The 13,049-nt window shown below is 43.8% G+C and overlaps 1 protein-coding gene and 1 non-coding gene across 2 annotated transcripts in view; one reads left to right on the plus strand and one right to left on the minus strand.

The window, feature by feature from the left end:
• The window catches only part of Dora (zinc finger SWIM domain-containing dorado), a 79,280-nt gene that overhangs the window by 44,138 nt on the left and 22,093 nt on the right, over positions 1-13,049 (minus strand). The window lies entirely within an intron of this gene.
• Trnag-gcc (transfer RNA glycine (anticodon GCC)) lies at positions 12,324-12,394 on the plus strand. Its single transcript has one exon. It is a non-coding gene; the product is annotated as a tRNA-Gly (tRNA).

Raw genomic sequence — 13,049 nt, forward strand, 5'->3', positions numbered from 1 at the left:
TTTTAAAAAAAAAATTATTTTTAACTTTTTAGTTGACGCAACATGCTGAGGAAATATGCGCGTACGCACATAAAGTAATAATAATTAGGTGGCAATAGTCATTATTATTAACCAGAACTGGCAAAATGTTGGGTCAATATTGATGCAGTCTAGGATGAGTCAACCGGGGCATCGTCCTCTTTCGAATAAAAAAAAGTTGGTCCATATGCTGAGGAGTTATACGGGGACAAAGTTAAAAAAAATAAAAAAATATATACGGGTCGAATCTAAAGCCTCCTCCTTTTTGAAGTCGGTTAAAAATGACTTGTATTAGTTAAGTTACGTGTGAAATAATAGTGGGTAGATTTTCAGCGCGAAGAAACCTGGTTCCTTCTAAGACTAAGCGACTCGCCTCCGATATCAGCCGTATTGCACGAGCTTATTAACTTCGCGGGCTGTAAAAGTCTCGCGATCTGCGCCAGCGTGTGCACGTGGTGTGTTTAGACGCAGGGTTGCTCGTTATATACCTCGTGCACGCCTATTAGCCAAACTCAATTAACAGTTTTCCCCGTTGAATGAAATTTCCGGACGGTATCGCGCGTGACGCTTCCTGAACGCGGACTACAGCTCCCTAGGAAACTGTGCAGACAACGATGCGTCGCAGTATTACGATACTTTATGAAGCTGTCAGATGACCACGAATATTCAAATATTCGCTTCAGTGACAGTTATTGTACGTATATATGATCAGAAGATGACGTAAGATCTCCCAAAGAAGCCTGCTTCGATGCGGTCGACATTTTCGGCGTCAGGGATGAATAATCCACGATCAAGCGAATTCACTTTCAAGCCACATTTATCGGTGTAGAATCTCCGCGCAATCTCGTCGAGGCTGAGTCCACATCTCCCATGCGACCCGAGCCACAAATAACGGCAGTTGCCAGCCTTAAAGGGGCGAAATGATTAAATCGACGAGTCGCCTGAGTGATTGAATCGACGAGTTCTCGCTCTTCAAGATTCGCCCGTTCGATGGAGGCCGCGGGGCTCGCCTCCGCCACGAGGAATTCAGAACGCGGAGGGGGATCGACAAGCCGCGGGAAGAAGGGCTTTTCAGCCATCAATTTTCGAGGATCGCAGTGGAGCGGCGAGGAAAAACGAGGCGGAGGAGAGAAAGAGGAGCAGTGATGAGAGCGGGCATCGTTCAACGAGCTTCGATCCGATTGAGAATCCGGTTCGTTTCCTTCGCCCTTCCGCCAAGCCCAGTCAGTTTACCGAGAATTCATCGGGGCAAATCGAGAGATAAAGAAGGACGAGCTCCGCGGGGATGCGGCTCGGCCAGTGAACCGCGCGAGCGAAACGATTCCCTTCTTTCTATTCTCACGGATACGCTATTCGCAAGATTGCAACTCAAACTTCATCCACCGGATCCGCCCATACACCCCGGTCATCCCTCGCTAATGAATGAACGCTGTGCAATAAAACATCCATCCATGGCAGGCAAAGGGAGCAAGTGCCGCTGAACGACGTTTGCCAGTGTCGACAATTTGACTGTTTTACATCCAACTCAAATATCGGATTGAAATCTAGATGGTTTTACTAAAATTATGGATGTTTTTAGCTAAGGTTGCATACCAAATATGAGAAGCAAATTTAATTGATTGGAATAACCAAAGAGATGCAGATTCCTTCTGGAAAGTAGTTCTTCAATTTAAAGATGCCTCCGGTTGAAATCCATTTGAAGAAATTAGTACAATGCGGGACTTCTGCATTAATATTTCTGCATTCAAATGCTGAAATAGAAAGAGTACTCAGCTGAGTGCATTGCATAAAATCCAAACTGAGAGATAAAATGAAATTAGAACTGCCATTTTGATAATTAAATTCCATTTATCCAGACTAGAGAAATATCGCAGCTCTTAAGAACTTCCATCCAAGATGCAGAAAGATCCTAAACTTTCTCCTCAACCAGGCTCACCTCGTGCTGAAGAAGAAGTTGAAGAGGATGATTTTTTCCTTTGCTTAATGTAGATTAATATTAGTCTTTATTATTCCATTGAATTAAAGTGAGTCTGGAGAATCTAAATGTTTCCAGATGATTTTTATGTCATTTTTTTACATAGAATCTTCTGAACTCACCCTTTGCTGTGTAGATTCTGTTATTAGTCGGGGAACTAATGGGCCTTATACCGACTCCGGTTTAGTGGAGAGTGTCAGGTGAGTCAGGTCTTCTCACTACTTTCCACTACGCGCGAGTTATTTGTCAGGGACGAGCTAGGTGAGCGCTGGAACAATGGCGAGGCCTCGGTTTCACGCGTATCCAGATAGCAACCGTTCCACTGGAACGGAACGCATTGTTCGGACACAATCGAATTCCTTTTCAGCTCCGTCGAATGGCCCATTTCCTCTCTTTCCCTCGTCCGTGCCCACCGATTCGCCCCGTTCGAGACCCCGGGAACAGTGCTCGCAGTTGCTCGCGCACCGAGAACCCCCTTCCTTGTCGAATCACGGTGATACGTCAGGATGAAAACAGGGATAATGGGCAGGGGGGCAAGCGGGCGGTTCGGGGAAGGACGGTCTAAGAATGTCTGGATGCAGACAATTTCTGATTACGAAACACTCGAAGCTAGGACCAGGTATTGTTAGATTTGGAAGCATACTCCATTGCGCAATAATTCATCACATTTTCAGTAAGCAAAGAACACTCTTCTCACTCGTAGGCGTGTTTTCACGCTGAGGGGTTTGCACCCCGTGCGAGGGTTTCGAGCGCGTCTTCAGGTCGATACTGTAGGGATAGGTTTTGTACTTCCTATGTGTGGGATCCGCGGAACAAATGGCTCCGGGTAACGGAACTAAAACCCACGATCTGGCGGGTAGGGTAGACCGGGGGCGGTAGTAGGTAACACTTTGACTTTGAAATACGATTGCGCAAGAACTATTACAGTTACAACAAAAGTTTTTATACGAAAACGTTACTTACTTATCTGGCATTGTTGAGACACAACAATTTCACTGTATGCCAAGTAATATCCAGGTTATTAATAAAAAAGTGAGAAGCGGAGAAAGTGTTACAATCGACCCCGGTCTACCCAACTGGCCAGTCGTCTAACTAACGTCACTAGTTCTCGATCCCACAATATTTGTGTAGAATGCATCGACAATATTGTGTAAGATCCTAGTAACAAAGTAATCAGATCGCTTTCTACGCAATTTTCAAAAGTCTGCGCCACTCTGGGTGTTAAAAAGGAAAGATGTTGTCGGATCGCGTTCGTCGCTCACTTGGCTGTTCCCGCCTCGTTACCTTTCCGCTGCACCCAATCTAACGACCCCCCGCTGTGCTAGTTCCATCGGAATTCAATCGTAAACCCTTTCCGCGGCGCGCAGTTGGGAAAACTAATCTATCCCCCTCGTAATCTTCCCGGCTCGCTCGTAAACTTTCCCTGTATCTGGCTCATCTACCCTATCCGTTCCTTATTCCTCTCGCCCCTTCCCCCGCGTATCGCGGAACAGTGTGAGCAAACTCGCGGCGAAAGTACATACGTGTGCCGGGGGATCATAAAACGAATTGCTTCCAGAGAATTTAACGAACCCGTGCGTCCTCTTTGGCGATAAAATAGGCGGTCGAAAAATCGTTTTTTTTTTTATTGCATTTTCCGAAAGTACTATATTTTCTGAATAAAATGCCGCTTGGCTGATAGTAAAATTCGAAAAATTGTAGATTTGGCAGCTAAAAACGTCAACTGGCAACCTATAGCGTCGCCTTTGCCCAGAAACTTTAAACGCGTTTTTCTCGAAACTTTATAAAAGAAAAGTTTATAAACAAAATTGGGGACTGAAGCGCAACGATAATTAATTAATTATTATTAATTATTATAAATTTCATCGCCTCGCTTCGCTGCAAAATGCGCGACGGCCTTTATACCTCTGTACCTTCGTATCAGGCTGAAGATAGCGCAAGCAGAATACGAATATCGGCAAATTAGAAGTTAGATATGGATCTTAGCGACACTTGTTCAGCGAACGCGAATGCTTCGTGATAAATCTACCTCGTCCCGGCACAATCGTTGTCCGCTCGTGGAAATCGTAGGCATTGCATGCCATGCTCGTCCCTGTATCAGCGAGCAAGCCGTAAAATGTAAATGCAGAAACAGGAAGTCTGGCGCAGGCTGCTCGAAAACGTAGGTGGAGGCAGTGACTCACTGGAGAAATCCGAATCACCGTGACTGCGAGCCGTGGGACTTCTGTAAAGGCACTCGTAAACCGGAAGAGACGTCTTCGAACACGGCCACCCCGGGAGGGACATGTCCCAGGACGACGTTCCAGTCGGGACATCCTGCAGCCTCTCGTCTTTGGAGAACCTCGCCAGAGCCTTTCATCCGCGATTTACGAGGGAGTTGAATGTTTTTGGTGATGCTCGAATATTCGTGGAGAATTTCATCATAAAATTCAAACTACCATGACCGAAAGTGTGGCGAACAGTGTTTTGTAATATTGAAGGGGGCATAGTACTAAGTAATTCTTTTGCCCGAAAATTAAGCATTCTTTATGAATTTTTTTTTATATGAAAATGTAAAGCTAGAAAGATGGGGTTTGTTGCAAATGTAAAATCACTGTTTGAAAGTATTAAAAGAATTTTTAATAAGAAAAAAGCACCCTCCCTCCCCTCGCTATAGGCACTGAAAGCTGACCCCTCGAGAAACGTGTGTAATTGCAGTGCCATCAATTCCGCCTTCTGTGCTTATGTGAAACGTAAAAACAAATTAGGACATTAAATTTAGATACTCAAATTTCTGAAAATCGCTTTAGAATAATATTCTAAACACATGAATCTTTCAAAAAATACCTACAAAAAAATTAAATTGTTTCAACCCAGAGAAGTATTATGCCCCCTTAAGGCTGAATAGACGTACGAATACGATGAAATTAATTTTCATAGACGAATATGTTTCCAACGACTCGACACGGCGGAGCGCCGTAAGTAAAGACAGTAATTCCGAGGAAGCACTCCTTAGGAGATCGTGATTCAGGAAAATCCTTGAAAGTTCATCGCTGCGCCCATTCCCCGAGCAACCCGAGGAATTACTTATGAATCAATGCAGCCGTGGGCTCGCAGAAATGGAAATCTCGAGCGTGGCTACAATGTCCTTGAGCCAGCTTCTACATTACCGTATTTTCAGTATTCAGCCTCTAGCCTCCGGCGCATTCACGTTCGTATTCCAATCAATCAAGGAGTGGGATAGAATCTAATCGAAAGTTTCAGAATGCTCTTACGGAAAACACCGATCGCACCAGTTTTCCATAGAAGCTCACGAAAAACAGCAGTCAAGGAACTATAACGTGTTCTCAGAAGAATTGATCGTAGCCACCGTGGAAAATCCAAGTGAAAGTGTCCACCGCTCTGAAAAGCGAGAAATAATCCAGCGACGATCAATCGAGCACCACCCGCGCAAGGAAAACAGGGGAAGCTTCTTCGCGAACTCGATCTCCCCCGAAAATTGGAAACCTGCTACAACAAACCGCCCTATGTAAATATACACCCTCCCTCGTGGAATTTCGCGATCCAGGGTCCAGTTGCGACGACCCCAGGAATGCCACCAGGTAAAAGGATCGTTCCTTGTCCCCGCTGTGTGTTCAGGCAAAAGTCCATTCGCCTGGGCTGTGCTTCACCCTCGACTGGGGGATGCAAGGTCTTCGAAACATCTTACGGGAGCACCCCACCCTGAAGCCACTAACAAAAGACAAAGTTAGAGATTTTTTTGTTCGAGATTTTTTATATAGTTTTAAAGCAATCGTTATTTTGCAAGAAAAAGTTTTTTTTTTAATTGTACAAAATCGCCGCGATCAAAATGGCGTCCCGGAGCACTGCAAAAAACTGGCCCATACTCGCGGGAATGACTGGATCGTCTGAGAAGGAAATACAAAAGAGATATATAAACTGGAATATATTATCTTCCACGTTGCCTAGGATTTTCTTTAAAGAATTGACTTTAATTTCTGACAAAAGTTTGCACTGAAAAGTTTGTAAAAATTGAATGATTGAAATATCAACAAAAAAATCTTTCGCTACATCGAAAACAATATATTCCAGTTTATATATCTTTTTTGTATTCGCTTCTCAGATGATACAGTCATTCTCGGCAGTGTCGGTCAGTTTCTTTGCAGTGCTCCGGGAAGCCATTTTGTACAGTTTTTCAAACAAAAAATTTTTTCTAGCAAAGTAAAGATTGCTTTAAAACAATATATGTAAAATCTAAGCTCTATATTTTTATTTATACGAAGAAAAAAATCAACAACTTTTTCTTTTATTAGGGGCTTCAGGATGGGGTGCCACCTTAAGTACCAACCGTATTAGGTACTTACTAAGTACCTAAGTAGTATCACTTTCGCGAAGAAGATAAGAGTCCTGCGGCACTGGAAATATATACTGCATCGCTCTGAAATTTACCTGCGTAGTACCTACTTACGGCAAATTCTCACAGCAAACTTATTTCAACCAAGATAGCGAGCTACACATTTCTGCAATAGGTAATATTTCCCTAGTGCAATAATAAGAGGTATAAGTGATAACATGTTTAATATCCCAGTGATGAAATTATCTAGAATCTAATCAAGCAACAAAATGGATGCAGCCACCCTGTATGGAATACAGACCTGATCTTGATCAAACCATCCATCTCCCACGGGTGAAGAAAGGGGTAGGTCTGGGGGCCACGAAGTATTGCTGTTCTCCATCGATATTCAATACCTACCTACTCGATCGTGCTCGGGGAAAATGTCCCTTTGGCGAAGGAACTAAGGGGCACCTTGTTTTACCACGAGCCGTGTGGTCGCGGGAAGAAGGGAAAGTAGCTGGAGACTTTGAGATTCCAATGTCCTGTGTCAACAGCAATCTCCCGGCCGCCTTATTCGCGGACGGAGACACGTGGAAACACAGAAATGGCTGCTGTAGCCCGGTCCACGTTGCTTTTTCACCTCTTCGGCCGAGCAAAACATAACAGCAGACTCCTGCGGTCGCGTCGGTCCGCCTTTGTGCTGGCGAACCACCATCTGCCTGCCGAGCCATCGGTATTTTGCAAACAACCACAACCTGTACCCGATCCATCCTTTGTGCACGCGCGTTTATAGGAAACCGGAGTCTCGCGGATTGGAGAAATTCGGCTGGCTTTCGTGAAACCGAAACCGAAGGAAGGAATCTTAGTGGAGATTCCTTGGGGACTTATGTTTGAAAACCAGACGTGCCCAACCTTACTTTTCCTTTTAATTCCCATTCCCGGGTTATTTTTTAGAGGATTGGAGCCTACCAATTATTTTTTTGCTCCGCTCCGACATAAAAATACTTGCTCCAGCTCCGTTCCTGCCCCGCTCCAGCTGCTTTTTTTTAAATAAAAATTTTATTAATACTTCCAAACAGTGATATTTCATTTGCAACAAACCCCATCTTTCAAGCTTTTCATTTTCATATAGAAAAAAATTCATAGAGAATGCTTAATTTTCGGGCAAAGAAAGTGTGCCTCCTTAACACCGGGCTGCGCGGCCCTACGATGTAATATTTGTTCAATGATGAAAAATTGAGAATTGGTATTTATTAAAAACATTTCATTCATCTGCTCTTATAAAATGAAAGAAAATTCAAATAATAAAGAAAAGTTGCAGAAGTGGAGCAGTAAAAACGTTCCATGCTCCGGGGCAAAACCCCATTGCTACACTGCCCCGCGCTCCAGCACCCCTCCAATGCTCTGATTTTATAGCTGTATAAAATAAAACTATGTTTCATTTCACTTTGCTTTTACTTCATTCTTTTTAAATAAAAAGTTAAAATTGACAAATTTAAATGGAAAAATAAGTCTTTCGAAATGCGGACTCTTCCAAAAACTTATATTTTTAGTTTGAAATTTCTAAGGGTGACAAATATTAAAATTTTGTAGCACAAGATGTTAAACTAAGATCTATAGAATGTGATATTTTTATTTCCCCATAAAGTGCGGCATCTCTCCCCACGATTACTCTATTCGTAGCTCCTTAACGATCGTTGCAGCGAAATAAAATGGAGCCCGCGTGTCGCCGAACACTTGCAAACTGATAACAGCGTCGAATGGAATACGCGAGGAGCGACACGAATGCGCCAAGAGTGCCCTCGTTTCCCCTCTGGCTCGTTACTCGAACATGTCAACGGCGATCAAACACCTGGAGCACGACCTCTTTCTCTCGATATAAATGTTACGGCGCCGACGGGGAACACCTGCCTCCGTTGTCGGCCAGGTCGGTTACGAAACAAACTCGCGGATCGCGAAAATAAAGGTCCGCGGCAGGTCCCCTTTCGCGATCCGCGGATAAAAATTGTGCGCGATAAGCGGCTCTGTGTTTGCGAAACCGCGAACGCTGTCACAAGCGTTTCTGCAAACAACAACAACAAACAGCCGCCTCGGGACTTCGCTGTCCCCTCTGTCATCAAAATATTTCTCTTTCGACACTTCATTGCTGTTTTTCGAAAAATCTATTTCCTCTGTGTTGTTTAATCCCTTTCCCAACCCACTTCATTATTTTTCACTATTATATAATAATTATTATATTTATATTATAAAGAAATATATTGGGTGTGTTATTAGAATAAATTTTAATATTATTATAAAAATATATCAGAACTTCAAAGTGTTTTGCTGAGTTTAAAAATAAGTTTTGAAGTTTTGACAACGAGAATGAAGATACATAGTTCTTTAATTGACATTTGTATTAATTTTGGCAGAATTGAAAAAATTTATTTTTGTGGTTTCTGTCAGTGGCGCTGGCACCCCCCAAAGAAGAAGGAAAGAAGAGGTTAATGTAACCAGCACTGAAGTAATTCCAGAGCTTTGCGAAAAGAAAAGAAATACAAATAAATTAAAAATAACCAGATTATAAATAAACTTTTACAATCACCTAATGAATTTTATTGAATTAGCATTAAAAATATTATCATCCCTTGAACTCGGCTCCTCCCAAGATTATGTCCTGATTTGCATTAATTTCGGTGATAAAGTGGGAAAATATTCCCGCTGCGCAGCCGCTTGTTAACTTGACACATTTGGAGAACTCGCGTTCAGAGGATCCAGAGACCTTTGGGACTCGTCGAGCGACTGTTTTCAGTTAAATAGTTTTTAGTTGCCAATCGATTCACGACGTTATCCACGTACGTTTATACTATTCCGTGGGCAACGTACCCGAGGCCACGGTTCTCATCACCCGCTGAAAATGCCGCGTGACCGCGCGGCCATGTCGCGAGGGCATTTGCATATTAAAATTCAACGACGAGCAAGCCGGTTTCTGCCAGCGTAAAGCCACCTGCCACGCTGGTAATCTTATCGAGGCAGGCTGATTCACGCCTCGGTCGTTACCATTGTTATTGCTGTAGGTCGGCGCGGATCATCCCGAGCGAGCTCCTGCGCGTATCGCGGATGTTGTCTCGGGGAAGATCGCCGACTGAAACGGGACCGCGAGATCCTGATCTACCGCTCGCGTAATCGCCCCTACGTTGGAAAAGGCTGTGAAATTTTTACTGCGCAAGAGGCGAAGCGGAACGAGGCTATTTAAGCGTCAAACGCATCTAGTTTCCAGCTGCTCCGGGATATAAATCCTTCGGTGTCTGGTGCTTTCCGAGGACCGACAGCCAGTTGGCTTCTTTATTGGGCTGAATCGCTGCAATTAACCCACTCGAAGGCTCAGCGATGCCGCTCGTAAGTACGGCGTCGACTTTTTACCGCGAATCGCCCTTACAGTGGTGAAAAGAAAGTTTGAAACTCGTGTTTCTGTAATTGGTGGTGTAACGAAGTCATTATTATTAAGGGGTCATATTCGTTTCTCGGCACAAAAACGTGGTTAATGTTTGGGAGTGATTGTACTAGGCTTTCGGCATTATGTCGATAGGTACCAAGGGCGTCCGCAGAATTTTTTCCAAGAAGCGCAACTTTAAGGCACAGCGATGGTAGAGCAAAATATAATAATAAAAGGACAAACTTAACCTCGGTGTTATTGCATTCTTAGCACTAATACAATTAAAAATGTGAAATTGGAATTTAAAAATATTCATTTTTCCTTTAGTAGATATAAACTGAACCGCACTCCAGGATATATCTTCGCCAATATTTCTGTAAATTTTTGGATCTTGCAGAAATTTAAAAATTTTGTGAATTTCTTTATCTATAACTATTTTTCAAATACAAATTTCAAGCTACTACTCTAGCTACCAAACTACGCCTGATTGCGAGAAATGTTTTCCCGTTGCCTTTTTCATCTTTGTAGGAGCGATATTGAAGCAGAGTGGGTACACCTCGAGACATTATTTAGTATAAGCCAACCGCGAAGACTAACATAGGGTGGATAGCTGTATCGTGCACCTTGATACCAGTAATTCGTCTTGAGAAAGGTTCCTGAGATCTTTGCTTTTGGAATGTATCTAATTTTAGTTGAATCAGCTTCTGGCTTGTTTGAGATCCTTTGAAACCACTCTCGCATTGTTTGCCGCGGCTTCACTGCCAAGTAGAATGGAACCCAACCACCACAGCCATGCGTTCGACTCGCATCCTCCATCTCGCGCCACGGCACGAGAGGCCACGGGAGAAATAGGACACCCACGGTGCTTTCTCCCTCGCTAACAGCAATAACAATTACCACGGATGAATTATTCGCGCCGAGCAGGCCTGCCCCGAGGAAAGGTCATGGAAAATCGACGAAGGAGCTGCACCACTGGTGCAGCCCGATGGAGCAGCACTTTATCGTTCCACGCGTCGCCGCTTCTGTAAGTCGGTCGGGAGCGAAGGAATCGCGGAAAAGGGTCCGAAGCACAACGACTCGTGTTATTTATTATTATTATCGCAGGCCCCACTAAGCCGCGAAGCTAAATGTCTTTCTTCGGGAAGAACACCCCAGAGATGAGCAAAATTTTTATTTAAATAAAATTTCGAGTAACGAATAAAAGTTAAAAAATTAACTTTCTTCATTTTTTTAACTTCTATTCGTTATCCAAAATTTTCTTCCAGCGTCTGCAGTCCAGTTCCCCAAATTCCTCCGTTACCATGAAACCTGAGTCACCCCCTTCGCTCTCTATCAACTGAAGCAGCAACTAGATCGTTTCTGGCGTCCATGACGAGTGAAATTCGCAGGAGTAAGCGTCGTCGTTTTTACGCGAGAGGAGCGCAATCGGCGATCCACGAAGCCGTGGGAGTCGTCGCACCTGTGCCCGCGTCGGTCTAGACTTTTTGCGTTCGAAGGGGGATCACTTATTCATAGAGGGGCACACGCTAGTCCATTGTTCCCGGCAGCGTGGCCGCGGGCTCCCAGGAGGGAAATTACGGTTCGATTATCTGTCCCTCCCCATCTGGAACATTTCGTCGCTCCTCCATGCAGACTCTCGAACCTATCCGCCAAACATAGCACACACGCGCGCGCGCCAACTAGCCCCTAACCGCAGTACAGCTGCGGCGTTAGAAAATAATTGAACCATATGTTGCCCGCGCGTGTATTTAGGTGAGGCACAGCGGGGGCAGAACGTGAACGCTTTCACGGAGCGAAGGAAAAAAGCAGCGGAACGGGTCTCGAATCGCAAATCGAACCCACGGCTAATGGAATCGATTAAACGCGACCCCCGGGTCCCCTTTCACTCCCTCCCAATTCGGAGCTTCTTATCGCTGGACGGTGGCGGGGCTGATGGAACCATTGTCTATACTCTATAGAATATTCAGCTGTATCTAGAAAAGATTAGCAATACCAGTTTGAGGATTTTAAGACTTTTAACTCGGACGTCGAATGCTTTCGCCAAGCAAAGTCAAGAATTCCTTTGTCGTACAGCGAACCGCTGCGGGCGACATTATTGGACGAGCAAAAGGCTTTCCCGAAGAACAACCGCGTAGCAAGGTCTGCGGTTGCGTAGTCAAGAACTACGCGATAGGTTACAAACTACGAGAAGGTTAACAAACTTTCGGCTCTTCCTCGCAGCCATGGGCGAAATATGTGCGTGTGTGTACGCGACCGTGTCGACGTGTTTTTGGAAAAGAGAAATGAACGCCCCAGATCCATCCTGTAATCGTAGACGCGCGTGAAAAAAGGAAAACAATGTCGCGCGACGGACGGTCGGATTAAGAAGGGAGAATCAACGCGGCGCGTCGGACTTCCCCTCCGATGCTTCAGGGCAGACTTCCATGGGCGCGAGTTCGCGATTGGTTTAGCAACCCGCATCCGGAGGAAGCTGGGTAAATTGTCGGGTATTATATAGTTTGTAGGATTCTGAATTCTAAGTATTCAAGAGATAGTGAGGAATGATAAAGTAGGGCACTGTAACGTGAGAGATTTTGGTATAAGAAAGAATTCTCTCAGAAGCATCGGTGGTTCAGTGGTAGAATGCTCGCCTGCCACGCGGGCGGCCCGGGTTCGATTCCCGGCCGATGCAAGATTTATTTTTTTAATATTTTAGTTGTTGAGAATGTGAATGCTTGGGGTTTGTCGGTTATATGGGTGTTTTGGTGGAGAGATTGGTATTTTCAGAAATGTAATGTAGTTCTCCAAAAAAAAAAAAAAAAAAAAAAAAAAAAAAAAAAAAAAAAAAAAAAAAAAAAAACTTCAATAAAGTAAAAAAGTTACGCCAAGTACATGAAATAAAATAAATCACAAAAAAAATAAAAGATAATAATAATAATTACAAAATAAAAAAAAGATGTGAAATCAAAATAAGCTGCAAGTACACAAAGGTGCTTTCAGTCAAATACTTAGCACGGCGAGGCAAGGTCAAGGTGTCGATGAATAAGAATTATCTAAAAACGCAAAATAATGGAAGTGTACTCATATTGTCAGAGTTTTAAATTGCCAAATTATCTGAAAGTCCGCGAGAGGGAAGGTATGGGTATCGACGATCTGGCAGGATCAGAGACCTAACCCAGACCTCCGGATAACCTCCATGCCTGTGCATCCCCTTCATTTCTATACAAGCTTGTGCGTCCCCTTTATTTCTATAAGCTTTACATAAAAACTCTAAATTGCTGATATAAAAATATCTGTCAATTTAAATGCAATGCAATTTGTTACAATATATTATTATGTTACAACAA

The sequence above is a fragment of the Andrena cerasifolii genome, chromosome 7 (assembly GCF_050908995.1).
Source record: "Andrena cerasifolii isolate SP2316 chromosome 7, iyAndCera1_principal, whole genome shotgun sequence".
Classification (NCBI taxonomy): domain Eukaryota; kingdom Metazoa; phylum Arthropoda; class Insecta; order Hymenoptera; family Andrenidae; genus Andrena; species Andrena cerasifolii.